Genomic DNA, 16,310 nt, shown 5'->3' with positions numbered 1-16,310 from the left:
GGAAATGCAAAGCCTTAGCTGCATTTTTCCAGGGCAGGTGGGATAATTGATGATGCAAGAATTACCTTTTTTTTCTGGATCTTATATCAACATTACTGGAGATGAGGTTTGCTACTCACAACACAATACTGTTTGCCCAAAAATTTATATGCAGGCAATGCAAACAGACTGTCTATTTTGTTCTCCAAGACACGGTTGGAATCATTATAAATGCAGGTATTACAATATTTTACTTCCACAGAAGTCAGGCATAATTAGAAGACCTTGAGGTCAGAAAGGGAACATTAGACATGATAATATATCTGGGAATATTTCAGCAGAGAAATAAAGTACTGTCTGATCACTGTATGATGAAAACTCATCTTTGGCAGCCTGGGGAACTTCTGAGGATGGTACTTGGCTTCCCATCCACACCACGATGCCAATCACCCAAGGCCAGTCTCCACTGGGGATATTTGTGTCCCACATAACAGGGATGCATGATAATAGACAGGCTTTTAAATATACAGCAAAGGTGGAATTCATTTTCTGATGACCCAGCAGAATGTTAGACAGGACTAAGCGTGTGGACTGAGGTAAAGAGAAACAGGCAAGACAAAAGCATAAGGTGCAGTTGAGGCTGCAGTGACAAGCTCTGTTCTGCTGTGCTGCATCCCATCCTCCATTTAATCCTCAGTGAGTGCCTTGGCCAGGCTTTGTGGGCAGTTCAGGATCCCTGCTTACCCCTGGACAATGTGTGCATTCCTGCGAGGTCCCATGCACATGACAACTTAGACTTAAGCTGGTTCTCCTGGTGTTTACATCCCCTGAATATGACCATCTGCTTTACAGCTGTCTTAGATAGAAGCTATTGTATTTTTGCTTTCTTACAACTTTGTGTTCAGGGACCTGATGCATATTTAGAAATCTCTAGAGGTCCAAACTTTTCATCACATTACCTGCTATGAGAAGCATTTGACACACCTTTATTTTACCAGGCTGCTCCATTGCTAGTTTTTAACACACAGTGAGACCACACAGATGTCTTGAAGGCTTTATGAAAGAGGTCAGACATGCCTATGTCTCTGCAAGCAGGCTGCCTTTCCTTGATCTTCTTTTGTGCCTCCTGAGGATGTCCAGCATCTGGCAACACTGAGAGGAGCTGGGCTGCAAGGAGGGAGCCTAAATTTCATGAGGTTGTGCAGCTGCAAGGAGAAGAAATCTGTTGCCGGTTTACCAAGGGAGTATACTTTCCAGATAGTGCACAATTGTGGTTATATCCCATTTTTCTTCCAAAGACAGGAATGTGTCAATAAACACATGTATAAAATAGGATTGTTCAGAGGAACAATACTTGAAAAATATTGTTCATTTATAGGAAAAGATGAGGGTGACCCATGAGAAAACTCTGAGAAAAATGTTATGGTGTTTTACCCCATGTACTGTGGTATACTTCAGAATTTTAAAAAACAAAAGAACAGCTATTAAAAACTGTAAACATTGTCCAGAAAACTAAAAATTTGAAAAAGGATTGGCTTTAGACTGGCTGGTTTTACACACAGCTCATGACTGAGCTGTTTTGATGAAAATTTAAGTTATCTTTATCAACATAATATGTTTACAGCCTGAACGCATTTACCAAACACTTGATTCAGTTGTAAAAGTGAATTTCTGGAAGCATAGTCACAATGCAAGTGGATGCAACATCAGTGACTTCAAAGGACATGTGCCTTCCCATAATAGAGGATTATACACGTTCCTGGTAGATCACATTTTTTCTGTATGAGACCTTTTTACCCCACTTCAGCAATATACAGTGGCTTTAAGTAGAAATTAGCTAATTTTGCCTCCATTTTTATGTGATTCACAATGTTTTGTTGGGCAAAATAGACAAACCCCATATATTTTGCACATAAAACCTAGCCCACTTTTTAATCTCTATCTGTCACTTTTATCAAAGCTGTTTCTATGGTTACTTTTTCATAGACTCATAGAATGGCTTTGGTTGGAAGAGTCTTTAAAGATTATCTAGTTTCAATCCTCTGCCATGGTCAGGGACAGTTTCCACCAAATCGGATTGCTCAAAGCCCCATCCAACCTGCCCTTGAACACTCCCAGGGATGGGGCATCCACAACTTCTCTGGGAACCTATGCCAGTGCTTCACCGCGCTCACAGGAAAGAATTTCCTCCTAATATCTAATCTAAATCTACCCTCCAATTTAAAGCCACTAACCTTTGTCCTGTCATTACATGCCCTTGTAAATAGTCCCTATCCAGACTTCTTGTAGTGCCCCTTCAGGTATGGAAGGCCATAATTAGGTCATCCTGAAGCCTTCTATTCTCTGGGCTGAGCAATCCTCTCCTTGTAGGAGGTGCTCCATTCCTATAATTATCTTGGTGGCCCTCCTCTGGACTTCCTCCACAGATCCTTCCTGTGCTGGGAACCCCAGATGCAGTACTGGATGCAGTACTTGAGGTGGAGTCTTACCAGAACAGGGTGGAGGGGCAAAATCACCTCCCTTGACCTGCTGGCCATGCTGCTTTTGATGCAGCCCAGGATATACTTGGTTTTCTGGGCTGCAAGTTCACATTGCCAGCTCATGTCCAGTCTCTCATCCACCAACATCCCCAAGTCCTTCTCAGCATCCTTTTGATGCCTGGGAGGCTGCAGGTGTGGGAAGTGGGCACAAAGGAGATATTTTAATTTTGACACTCCTTACCATGGTTGTTAAAACTTTAGTGTTAGTACTCAGTGACTCAGGTGCTGATTTCTGCAGATCAGAGCATTAAAAATTTAATCAGAAATTGCAAATGAAATGCAATGGAAAGACATCAAATAGATTTTGGTTTGCAATTAAAAGTATGTTATTCAGATATGTTATTCATTCCAGGCATACAAACATAGAATGAGCCATACAAAAGCAAATCCCCTCACAAAAAAACTAGACCCCATATCTACATTTTATTTGTACAGTAGCTAGAGGGCTTCCCAAAGGCAGAAAGTTTGTAAGGGTGTGCTCATGCCCACCTCCCACATACCATTTCCTACCATGAAAATGACAGTGTTCCAAAGAATTTCAGAAAATTGAGTCTATTCCAAAGATTTCCAGAAACTGGAAGTTACAATTCTGGCCTGGCCAGGGAAAAGCCTGATGTTGTTTTGAGTTCTGCAAGAGAGGATTCATCTCTGTTTCCTGAAAGGCAGCTGGGTAACTGAAGAATTTGTACCACTCCCAGGATCACTGTTTTACAGGGAACAGGAGAGTTCCAGAACTCTCTGCTGAAAAAAAATTGTTAGTTAGTTTACCTCCAAATCTCCTTCTCTGAACCATTTGAGATACCATGAGTGAAGGGCACTTTAGAACATATAAATGACTGTAATACATTATATTTGTTGTCTGATTTACATCTTTTTCAATCAAAAAAAAAATCCCCCTGTCTGACTGTCAACACCTGGAGTTATATGAAGTGATTTTGTCGTTGTATAGGAGACTGTAGTTTATGAGTTTTGAGCTGTGGTTTCATTGTTGTTGTTGCTGTAGAATAGCTCCCAAAAACCCGGCAGCACAGTATCAAAACCAGGAATGGGGCAAATAAGGCCTCTAAAGGATCCATAGGGCTCTTCACTGCTCCCAGCTTGGAAATTCCCATCCGTATTCCAGGCCTTGATTATGTGATATCCTAACCTGAAAAACATTAGGAAAAATCCTCCTATCCCTTTTCATCTCCCACATTGGACATCAGTGTAATGAGAAGGTACCAGATATGTAGCAGCTCCAGTTGCCTACAGGAAAGGTGAGAGAGACATTTGTTTCCCTTATCCTCAAACTCACCACTGTAAAAGAAGTACAAACTAATTTTGTTCAGTATCAGGACAATGGTATCTTACTAGATGCTAACATTTTTCACTATACACCTGCTGCTTTTTCCCTTTAGACTAAACAGCTGTTTGTCTGCAAGCCCTCTGACCTATTATTTCTCATTTTTCTCCTGGCATTTTGAGCCAAATAAGCATAAATAGAATTCAATGTTGCCTGAAATGATTGGCATAACTTCTCCCTCTTTTGTCCCAAAATCACATTTCATGGAAAAACAGCAAATGATTAACCTGTTCCCTCTACCAGTGTTAGATAGCAATTTGCTAGTGTGCTCTGGATCGTGGCTGAGGTGTCTCTAGGGGCTGTGAAGGAGTGACAAGAAATAAGCATACAAATAATGTTGAACTGTAATAAGCTCCAGGGAAAAAGAGGAGTAGATTTAGCCTCTATCTTTTGACTATTTTTAATAATTTTCCACATTAACATAAAGAAATTGTAGAAATAATCGTGACAATCTCCAAGGACATTGTAGTTTTGTCTTACTAAGAATAGCCCAGTGAGTGGTGCACATTTGCCTTTACTGCAGTATACTGAATAATCTATCTGCAGAGACTGACAGGTGAAGTTGGTATTTGGACATCATGACTAGCTAGCTTAAGCAATGAAAATAATAAGAGGGGAAGGTATTAACAGTTTAAAAGATGCCTATCTCATTAACTGAAGAGGAAACTTCTCAATAAGTAAGTCCCTGAAAGTAATATAAAATAAAATATATAAATAATTTCACACATTAAAAGAAGCAGTCCAATCTTAGCTTATTGATACACTGTATAACAAACATATCACTTGTTTTTAAACAAAGTGATATGATATGGGAAAATAACTATATGAAATACTGTTTTGCTGTAGGAAAGCATTGAACTTTGTTCTTGCTTCATATTTATTTGAATCAAACTTCATGTTTATTTGAACCAAATGCAATTTTACTGTGAACTAGCAAGACAAGTTTTGAGACTACCGTTGGAGAGAAGGAGAATTTAGCACTACTGCAGGAAGAATCAAAGATACTTTAAAACTGGAATTAAGGGGTTCAAACACCCACCTGTGGGACAAGAAAGAGTTGATATTTATGCTGCTTTGGAGGCACTTTCCAGACTGTGTAATTCTGCTTGATACAAAATGTGAATTAAAACTCTCACCAAGGATCATAGAAAGATGTTATCATATTGAAACTTCCACCATAGAGAAGACATTTGTATTATTGAAACTGTTAAGAAACCATCTCGTATATGTCCACATTGTCCCCTTATTCTGGAAATGAAAGGTATCGTGTTAGGAATCAGTATTTTCTCTCACTTCCCTGCTGAAGTGAAAAAAACCTGTCAAATATGAGTACAGTTAGAGTGCTATGCCAGGCATTATAGCTGTTTCCCTTGAGAACAGGACAGGGTTCTCAAAGACTCAAAGGCACACGAAACCTTCTCCAGTAGAACAGCTCTTCCATGTTCCTTCGCACCTATCTAAGTTTATTTCCATCTGTGCAATGAAGAGCAAAAGAATGGAAAAAATGGATATTTTAGAGTTTCTCTGAAAAAAATGGTTCTTATAAAAAAGAGATATTTAAATGTTCTGCTCAGTTCATGTTAGAACTGACCAATCCTAGAGAAAGCAGAAGACTGCATTTTATTACAATCACTTAAATGCAAGCTAAATTGATTGGGTTTGATGTTTGTAATTAGTGATTTTACATGAAATAAAAAAAAAATATTGATTCATGACCTAAACAAGGCAACACTAATGGAAGTGTCACCTATGACCTCCATTTTTATTACCTCAGAAGTTGAGCAAGAACCTTGCTATATAAAGCTATCTTTCTTTTTTATTGCGTGCTTTAGTGGCACAGCAACAAAAAGGTTACTGAGAGAGCAGTCCAAGATTCTGAACACAAAAAATATATCTGTATTTCAGCCTACCCTGGAAAGAGTGTTCTTTTAATAAAGATAGTTTTGTATATTTTATTTAAAGAGTTTGAACTAAAGTCATTTACAATAACAAATTATGAAAAATATCTTTCAACTCCCTGTCCTTTCACATCAATTGAGATTAAGTTTCCAGCATCTCTTTCCCAGTATTTTAACGGTCTGTTAGCACTTGCCTTCCATTTTCAGAGCCAACGAGAGAAGTAATAATTAAGAATTGTAATATAAATAAATGCTACAGCAAGATTAGCCAAGTCTTAGAAGCTGATGCAGTATGCTAAATTCCAAATGTTTCTCTCAAATCCACAGTGCAATATAAAGCCTACCTGTTTTTTACTGTATTAAATTCTTTGATTGTGAGAAAGTCTGGTCAGTGGTTTATATTCCCCAGTTAAGTGTGAGGGAATACAAGGAAGAATACTTTCCTGAATGATAAAAACCTAGAATCATTCAGGACTCTGTAGCACACAGCTTATACTTCGTAGTATACAGCTTTCTAACAAAATGTGCAACCTTCATACTCCAGTAATATTTCCAGGTTTATTACCTTATTCATGTGGAAGACAGTGAGGATGAAGCCAATCACTTGGCTCAGCCATTGAGTCAATTATATAAATTTTGATTTACCAGACATAGAATTCTCTTCTGAGGTTTCAATCTTAAATGGCATCACGGTGTGAATGTGGGAAGGCTTCACATTTACTTTCTAGACAAAAAACTGAAAATCTGTTACTGATTTGAGGAAGAGAGATGAGGGAGTGGAGAACTGCATTTCAGGGCAATTTTTCTAACATTGGTCTAAGATCTAGAAATTTTGCAGTTCTGCAATCCGACAGAAGATTTAGTGTTCCAAACTAGGCATGTTCAGTATGAGCACAACACCACATTCTGTCTGTGGGCCAGCAAATGAATTGGTAGCAACATAATTAAGGTTTTAATTACACTGATAACAATACGCACATACAAGGTTTGAAACCTTCTGTATTCCCTAAAATATCTCCAGCTGACGCCTAATGTATCTATTTCTACCCAACAGGAATATCCAGCTAATTTGCTTAATTTTTATCTATATTTCTTCACAAAAAGAAATAGCAATCTCGTGTTTTGAATTAACTGTATTTTGTACGCGGTCTTGGAAGGGGAAGTACATAATTTTACAACTTCAGATAAATCATGGGCCAAGAAATGTACATTTTAATTCATAAATTCATAGTGAATTTCGCAGCTTTCCACTTATACTGCAGGAGCCCTGTGCTAACTTCCATTTCTTTCCTTTCAAGGACAACTGTAATGTGTTCCACTCACCAACTATCCTTTTTGCTCATTTACACAGGGAAGAAGAAACAGGAGCCCTTTGGGTCTGTATAATTGAAGTCAAACGATTCACATTTCCCTATCAATAAGAAATTGAGATGTTTTCATTTTCATGGCCATGAGATCATCCGCACACAGCCCTTTACAGAGCTGCCAGCACTGACAACATTGCAGCCTTTGCCCTAGGGAGGGAAACCACTGAAAGCTCCCTCAGGGCATGCCATAGCTTCATCAAACATCTGCCCACTATGAGATGTTTTCACTGAATTATTCTCTGCCGAATGAATAAGCTTTCTCCAATGAGTCGTTTCTATCACAACTTGCTAAACAAATGTAAGTGGAGTGCCCAGAACACTGTACTATGAACAACCACACAATTAACACCAGAAGACTAAGGTAATTTAAATTTTTAATCCCTGGCTTTTGAAGCTACATTTGAATTTTCTCTATTGTGCTATCCCTACAGGGTAGAAGATATGTAACAATGTGCTTCCACTTTCTAAATGTTTTCACGCTGACAATGACATTTACTCTGACCTGTAGAAAGGTGTCATCTCTCAATTCTATTTTAATCTTTGTTTAGGAATTTCTTTTTCTTTCTATTAAAATTTTGCAATAAAAATAAAATTATTAAGAAATCTAAGGGCACATTACTTTTACTTTATTTTTGAACTATAGTATTCATAATCACTTAGGAGTAGTTAAATGGAACCAGAGCAGGCTAACAAGAAATACTGGGGTTCACCAAGCAGCTAGACCATGCATTACTTTTATCTTTTGCAATAAGGACTGCCCTGTATGCATTCCTTTTCTTTGTCTTCCTGTTACATACTTATTATTGCCCACAGGTATATTTGTTTAAACATGCATGTAAATTATACCTGCACTAGTGGAAAATAAATATGTAAGGAGAATAGTTGCTTTTGCTGCTGCTTCCAAAGCAACTACTTGACAGCCAAACTTAATATCCCTTGAGGTGATGGCCTGTCTCGTGTGAAGATGCTGGATGGCAGAAGTGACCATCTTATAGAATTATAGAATAATTTAACTTGGAAAAGACCTCTGAGATCATTGAGTACAACCATTAATATTACACTCCCAAGTCCATCTGTAAACCATGTCCCTAAGTACCACATTTATGAGTATTTTAAACAGCCCAGGGATGGAGACTAAACCACTTTCCCGGGTAGACTGTTCCAATGCTCAACAGCCCTTTCAGTGAAGAAAATTTTCATAATATCCAATCTAAACCTCTGTACCTCCTGGTACAACTTAAGGCCATTTCCTCCTGCTGGGGACACTATTTCTGGAAAAAGTCAGAATGCCATTGATCTCTTCTTGGTCACCTGGGCACACTGTCAGCTCACGTTCAGCTGGCTGTTGATCAGCACCCCCAGTCCTTTTGTACTGAGCAGCTTCCCAGCCACTCTGCCCCAAGACTGTAGCACTGCCTGGAGATGTTGTGACCCAACTGCAGGACTTGGCACTTGGTCTTTTTGTACCTCATACAATTGGCCTCAGATCATCAATCCAGCCTGTCCAGATCCCTCTGGAGCCCTTCTGCCCTCCAGGATATCAACACTCCAGCCCAACTTGGTGGGGTCTGAGAACTAACCAAGGGTACCCTCAATCCCCTCACCCGGATCAGTAATTAATATATTAAACAGAACTGGTCCCAGTACTGAGCCCTAGGAAACACCATTTGTGACTGGCTGTCAGCTGCATATAACTCCATTCACTTCCTGGGACTGGCCATGCAGCCAGTTTTTTACCCAAAGAATAGCTTGCTCATTCAAGCCATGGGCATCTTTGAGAAGGGAAGATTCTGGTTTCATTTGCATCAAGTGCAATGGGAGGTAGGAACCAGTCTTACACACAAAGTCCTCATAGGATTTTGTTGGACTTTGACCAACAATGATGCCTGTATTCCTGAAGAACATTTATTAGTGTTTTTCAATTCTTTAAAATTCAGCCACAGCAGCCTTCCCATGAGTCAAGGCAGTTGCCCAGAAGCAAATCAAGGCTTAATTGCACTGCCTATAAACAAGCACTTGCATTGACTTCAAAGTCCAAAAGAAGTGCAATCATCCTTGCAGGTCAGGTCAGCTCCTGAAGCTCTCTTTTTTTTTTTTTTGGACAGCCTCATGGATGGAATATTTGCTTCAGTTTAAATACAGTCTATATTTATTCACATGACTGTTTTCACATATTATTTCAACTAATTAAGACTTGACTATGTATATGTTTCTGGAATATCTAAATACATTCTGTCACCTAGGGTTACACTTCTCATATGTTCAATTGCTAATTAAAGCTAGAAGCCAAGATTGCTGCTTGCTTGCTTTCTTCAGGCTTCAGAAGCAGAAACCAGGCAGGTTTTTTTCAGGAAATGTTTCCTGGATATGGACAAACTAGGTAAACCAAAAAATGTATTTGCTATATATAATAGTTCAAAGTCATCAACACTAACAACAGTTTCTCCATTCCTTTCATCTTATGTATCTCAGCAAGAAATATTTCTGACAATCATGCCACATTTTCATTCATGTTAACATTGAAGACAGCTTATAAATATCTTGGTTTCTCAGGATTTTAACTGTACCAGCCTGTGTCAGAATAGATTTTAGGCGTTGGCATGAGCCAGACAAGCGCTGGAAGTTGGTGTCTTGGTAGTAACAGCAAAAGGATACTGGTGTTTTCACTCCTACAGATTATGCTCTAATCAGACATTTTTAAATTAGGTAAAAATTGTGATAGAATAGCAACAACAGAGTGAATCATGCTGCGTAGTGTAGTGACAGATGCTTTCCTTAAGATTTCCTCTGAATTCCTTCTTCATGCTCTTTACGAGTATACCCTATTCAGTTTATCTCTATTTGTTTAAATTCTACCAGAGAGAAATTCTTTTTAAATAGAGACTTTACTTTCAGAATGTGCCATGTCTCAAGAGTATGAGAACAGGGTATTATGACCAACATAAAAACACCTGGCAGTATATTTCCCTTCTTTAAATGGATAACTCAGAGGCTAATTTTCAAAGGACCTAAATAATGCAGTTCCTAAGAAAGTCAAGCCTTTGCAAAAGCCTTTGCAAAAGCCTTTGAAAAAGCAGCTCCTGAGTAGTTTGAAAGACATTTTGTTCTTTGCTAAAGAAATATAACTTTTAATAATATTACTTTTATCGCCCATTCTAAATTGGGACTGTTTACTGCCAAAAGCAGTGTTTTCTTTGTAAACAAGTACTGTAGACAAGACATCTCAACATCTGCTATCCTATTAGGTCACCTAATCCTTCACTGACTTTTTTTAAAACAATACACTCTTGGTTTATACAGTTTTGCTTTTTTATAATGGTGATTTTAATAATAGTGCATATACTGAGTCTCTCCTGGCAACATCTTAGAGGAATCTCAAAGCAATTCTAGGACCTTCATATTAACAATTTGCTTCAGTCAATTGTTCTCATTGTTTGAAATAGAGCTTAGCTGGGTATATAGGCCCTATATTCTGGAAGCTTTCAGAGTCAGATTGTTTTCCTTGGAAATATAAGTCTTTGTCATAGATGGGTGTTTTTTCCAAATAAACATTCCTAACATACATGCCTTAAAAATAAGATTTGATGTCTCTATACTAGACTAAAATTATACTCATTTTTACAAATAACAAATTATATAATTATTCTTCCTTTCACAAACACTCCAATTCACATGTGCAGAATCTTGGATGAAGATTGCACTTAATCCACTGGCAGCAGAAGTTTCGGGGTGAGGGGAAGAGGACAAGCTCTTTCAGGAAACAATTAAATTTCTAGTACTGTTTTTGCAGAAGCTTACGATGCCTCAGAATTTTTAGGATTTTTAGCTTTTTGTAGATTTTAAGGTAGCTGTGCACAAATATAGATTTTTAGTGTAATTGTATGGTCTCTCACACTTTAAATAGTAGTTAAAATTTACCAAACCCTATTCACACATTTCATATCGAATTTGCTAAATTCTTTAGGCTTGTTTAGACTCCTTTCAAGGCAGAACTATAGTAACCACATTCTGTTAAAGAATATATGTACCCCAGGGATGAACAACAAGATACCTTCCTAGTCAGAGCAACCTTCAAGCCCAGAATCTTGGAGAAGCTCCAAAGACAGTACGTGCTGTGAAGAAGAGGAAGATGAGGAAGAAAGGGGTCTTGGGAGCTCTGACTCAATTCAGGGGAGGCATGCCAGGTGGGCAGATTTAGGGAGGATCTGGGGGGCAGAGAGTTCTCAGATTGGATGGATAATACTATAAAATTGTAGAACCACTGGATACATGTGCACCTTTGTACTCCGTGGCCAGAAGGCATTCATCAAAAGAGCTGTTCTCTATCTTATTTAATTTGCCTGGAGAGTCCTTTCTCCTGATTTTTTAGGCATCACTTATGAATAAAAATTAGGAAAGGCACTTGCTAATTCCTTGGAATCTGTATTTCAGTCTGGACTCACAATGGCCATCATTCCATCCAAATCTATACGGTAAAAATCCAGCTAGAGTCTATCCTTCAGAGTGAGTAGCCTTCCTCCAAACAAACTAGATGTAGACATAATACTCAGTATTTGAAATTTCATATTATAAAAGACACACAAATATTAGAAAATGTTGTGATGAACATTAGTTATGACGTAATATCAAAGGTAGAAACATCAGCTACTTGTTTGTCTCTATCACAAGGAATAATGACTGACTGCAAACAACAGAAGGTAAATAGTATAATCACAAATGAAGAATAATTTTCCCGATATCAAACTGACAGTGAAGGAAAGATTCTCACTGGGGACATAGTTAGCTGCTGCTATGCATCTTACTATTTCTTCAGATTTTTGGAAGGTTTTCTAAGAGAAAACTCCAGGGAAGAAAATAATATCAAATAGAAGGCTGGCAAAAATTAGGTTTTTGATACAGTTTTGACTGAATAAACCTCAGCCAATATTCTAATCTTTCTTTGCTTTATTTTAAGCTTATGGCTTGCTTAAGCAAAACACTTAAAAAGTAAATACATCTTCTAGAATGTGTTCCCTTTATATGCACATTTATGTCTATTTCTCAGAGCCAGAATTTTATAGCCTGGTTCAATTTTTCTGTACTTCCACACTTCCTGAATGACAGCAGTATTTCTCTCTGGAGATTTTTTAATGTCCCATTAAAAAAAAATAACAACCCCAAAACGTATCAGAGCAGTGGTCATTGAGCATATGGTTGTCTGGTTACACAAACATCTGCTCCAAGCCTAAGTAGCTGGACATTGGACTGGTGCTGACTGCTTATTAGAAGGGCTCCCTCCCCCTTTTTGGAAGTGGATGCTGTCAGGACACAGCTCATCCTACAACTTACAAAAGGCAAAGTTTCTGGACACAAGGTTATCTTTTTTCCCCACAGATGGTCCGTTCTCTTCACAATGGTCTGCTGCCCAGACTCTGTGGAGCATGGTTATAGCTGAGGCTGCAGAATCGTGTCACGTCATGGAGTCAACTTGGATCCCATGCCAGAAGTCTGCCATGAATTTCACTTAGAAGAGTCTTCTGGCAAGACATCTCAGTCTTTGATACCTTTGCAAATTAAGCCGCCAAGACCGGACACGACAACAGTGGTATGGAAGGTCATTTTTGTAATATTTTTCTGTCTTAAATTTAGAACTCAAAAAAAAGCCTGAAGGTGTTTTCAATTGGCAACTTTGTTTTTCACCTCACTGTTTAACCACTCTAGTGTTAATTCCCACACTGATATATTACCCTGATGTAACCACGCTCCCACATTGTTAATAACAAAGGCAAACAATTGTAGTCTATCCCACTATCTCCTCCTCCTTTTTTTTTCTAACAATAGAATAAATATAAAACACAGCATAAATAAAAATAAAGATGTCACTACAGAAGCAAATGGTGATTTATTAATTACTCTGACCAAAAGTGTAGACATAGAGCTTGTGTAGAACTTCATCCAATTTTGGAAGGCTCAATGCAAGTCCTTACTAGTATGGAATTTTGTTAAACTCACTATTGCCCATATAACGCACACAGAAGCATTATTTCTCTCACAAAGAATAAATGCATTGTTTACATGTTGTAGGTAATTTTTTAACAAAAAGGATGTGCAAAAGCATATTCTAAGAGTTTTAAAGACAAGCAAAACCAGTAGGAGATGTGATCAAATGGTTTGGATTAGAGAATGTGAAACATCATCTGTAAAAAGCCCTTCAGTGTTTCTAATCCCCAGACTTTTATCCATGCAGCGTAATTTGACATGTACATGAAATACTGTAGATTGGCATTCAGAGCAACAGACATATAATGCAGCACCTTTACTGAGATTTAAAAGATGAAACCAAAATATTCATTTATCATATGGGAGTATCATTCTACTTCTTTTTCATCACAGTCAGGTTCTAGTACAATTATCTTATAAATGTCAGCATTTTAAAACTTGAAATGTAAAATTATGAAATAACTGAAACTTTAAAAATTTAATTTATAAAACACATAACCAGTAAAGAAAATAAACTTAAAACCAGGATAAAACAAATTTCTTTACTTACTCCAATTACTAAGAATTTAAAAGACTGGACAACGGAATTGGGATTGCTAAATCTCAGTGTTTAGATTTCAAGTTCCAAAATAAGTTAGAAATTATAATTGTTTAAAGTGTGACTCATAGGACAAGCCACAGCATGCTTGCTTTGGCTTCAGTCATACTCATTAAAGATGCATGGATCCTACATCAAGATACTATGACATGTAACTTTATTTAGTTTATTTATAGTTCTATACAGATTTAAAAGAAGATGTTCTTATTTAGCTTGAACAACATCATCCTTTTCTCCTATATAAATTAATGTAATGCTATAGAACAAGGTCTTAGATGGTAACCTATGTCTTCAGGCCAGAAGTCACATGAGAGTCCTACTTACATGATTCACATCACATCAAGACAACAGGTTTGCAGTAGAGATTTCAGTTTACATGAAGCTGAATGCAGAATCAAGTTCTTCATATTAAATATTTTTGCTTTTTGTACAACAGAAGATATTCCAAGCTTCTTTACATATGTGCTAAGCTAGATCATGACACTGCTACAAAAGTGAGTAGAGTTAGAAGTTCCCTCTCCCAGGATGATTATTATTACTGATAGTTCTCATTCTCTGTGCAGAAATGAGACTCAGCTTCACAATGTCAGCCCCACCTTCTCACATCATTCCTGGCTTTCTCTGTGACAAAGGAAGAACAAGGTGCCTATGGTTCCTGTTCATGGTAATTCATTAGGGGCAAAACCCATCTAAGCATTTCCCATTCTTTTAACCATTTACACTTTCATACAGAGAGTGACATAAACACAGCTGAAGAGGGCTACAAAATGAGTAAGTGAAAAGGAATGACTAGCTGGAAGTAAGTAGCAATAACATTTTTTTTTTTTAATCTAGTATTAACACTTGAAAAACGTTAACATCAACCTGGAATCTGAGCATGGGATCCACAAAGGCCAGTGCACTGTACATGGATGCTCATTGTAGCAGATGGGGGATTTGGAGACCCTGCTTTTCTCCAGGTTTTGAATGCAAATCTCTGTACGGGAAGGAGTCGTCTTCTCCTGATGAGGATTTGAAGGCATGGACCTTCTCATTGAGATAATCACTTTCTCCTTTTTGACTACAGCTCCAAAGAAAGAAAGATGCCAGTTATTATACCAACAGTTCAGCAACCCAAATGTTTATTCACAAGTAGAAATACAATTTTTCTCCTACTTTTGCTAAGATAGCAGCAAACTAAACTAAAATCTCCTATTTGCCAGAGCAGGGAGTTAAGCCCTGGGCTAGTGGATTGTCCTGTCCTGGGCCACATTCAGATGTTCTTCTTAAAGCTTGTCTATTTACTGGGACAGTATTCTACTAGGACAAGTAATGGATTATGAGTCATGTATACACTTGGTTAGCTATCAGGCTGCAAAATTCTTGGCCTTACATATTTTTGGCTCAGTTTTTTTGACATGTGAGACAGCTATAAAACAGAAAAACTGAAGGACACAACTTCCCACACCTCCATAATACAGTATCCCATTACTTTCTACAATACTTACTATTATTATTGCAATCTTAAAAATAACCAGCGAAAGTGCTATTTTTTCCTACAGCTTCCATCTGACATAAGAAAAAAATAATGCAACAGTCTTACAGTGCAGAGTCCTAAGTTCTAAAAGGACTAAGAGGAATTTGTTTGTATCTATATCACAGAGTTGACTCACCATGCACCATTTTGAAGCCATGTATGCTGGAGATCAGATATTTCCTATGAGATCCAGAAAAGAGTTTGGTGTCTTCTCACATGCCTTATGTTCTCAAGCTATTTGTGACTGGGGGAATTGAATTCAAAGATTCAGATAGGACCTTTCAGTGCTAAACTCCTAAAAACTTCACATATTTTTAAAACGTTTTATTGGAATGTTTTCACAGCCTCTTGGAAAGTGAGACTCCACTCAGAAAGGCAGCAAAAAAATGACTGGCAGCACCAATGGATTTTGTGCTGCTTCATCTTTCTGTTTGCATCTCTGGCTCTGTAAAGAGTTTCTATTAATGGCCTGAATTTCAGTGTCATTTACATTGTAAACAACACATGAGATGCTGTTGTAAGATTATCACTCAATATACTTGCTCTCCCAAAGCAAACAAAATGGCACAGGCTTTATCACTGAACTTTCACTGAGGGTAACCCATTGGATTTAATGATCTTTATAACCTCTCAATCTTATAACTGTCTTAAGACCCATGTCAAATGATATAAATTACCCTTATGCTTAAGAAGTAGATTAGGGGAAACTAAAAGAAATAGTTTGGGTTTAGTTCACTTGACTTTCCAGTCCAACAGAAATCTACAGAACAAGAAATATCTGTAATACATAACGGCAGAAGTAGGAATTATTTGCATTGATTATGGAATGTAAAGTAAATTGCATTGAAATGCATTCTTGTTCTTTTTTAGATTTATTGACTGTGATTTGTACATACTGGTTTTTTCCACTAGTAGAGTTCATTTCTCTGTATGTTTTTTTTCCTGCTAAATGTGTTACCATTTTCATTTTAAAAGTCTGTGGGCTTGCAGCCATACAAAACTACCAATGACACACTTTCTGGGGAAAAAAAAGTAAAAAAGTGCTTTGTTCACACAAATAAGACACAAAATTTTGCAGAGAAGGTAATTTC

The 16,310-nt window shown here is 37.6% G+C and overlaps 1 long non-coding RNA gene across 1 annotated transcript in view; it reads left to right on the top strand.

Annotated features, from left to right (window-relative positions):
* Positions 1-12,848, top strand: part of LOC108496049 — a 53,977-nt gene extending 41,129 nt beyond the window's left edge. The window contains exon 3 of the long non-coding RNA XR_001874296.1: positions 12,500-12,848. This is a non-coding gene — a long non-coding RNA (uncharacterized LOC108496049). The remainder of the gene's footprint in view (positions 1-12,499) is intronic.
* The last annotated feature ends 3,462 nt before the right edge of the window (positions 12,849-16,310 follow it).

The sequence above is a fragment of the Lepidothrix coronata genome, unplaced genomic scaffold, assembly GCF_001604755.1.
Source record: "Lepidothrix coronata isolate B3197 unplaced genomic scaffold, Lepidothrix_coronata-1.0 Scaffold36, whole genome shotgun sequence".
NCBI lineage: Eukaryota > Metazoa > Chordata > Aves > Passeriformes > Pipridae > Lepidothrix > Lepidothrix coronata.
This window is presented reverse-complemented; position numbering and strand designations above follow the sequence as displayed.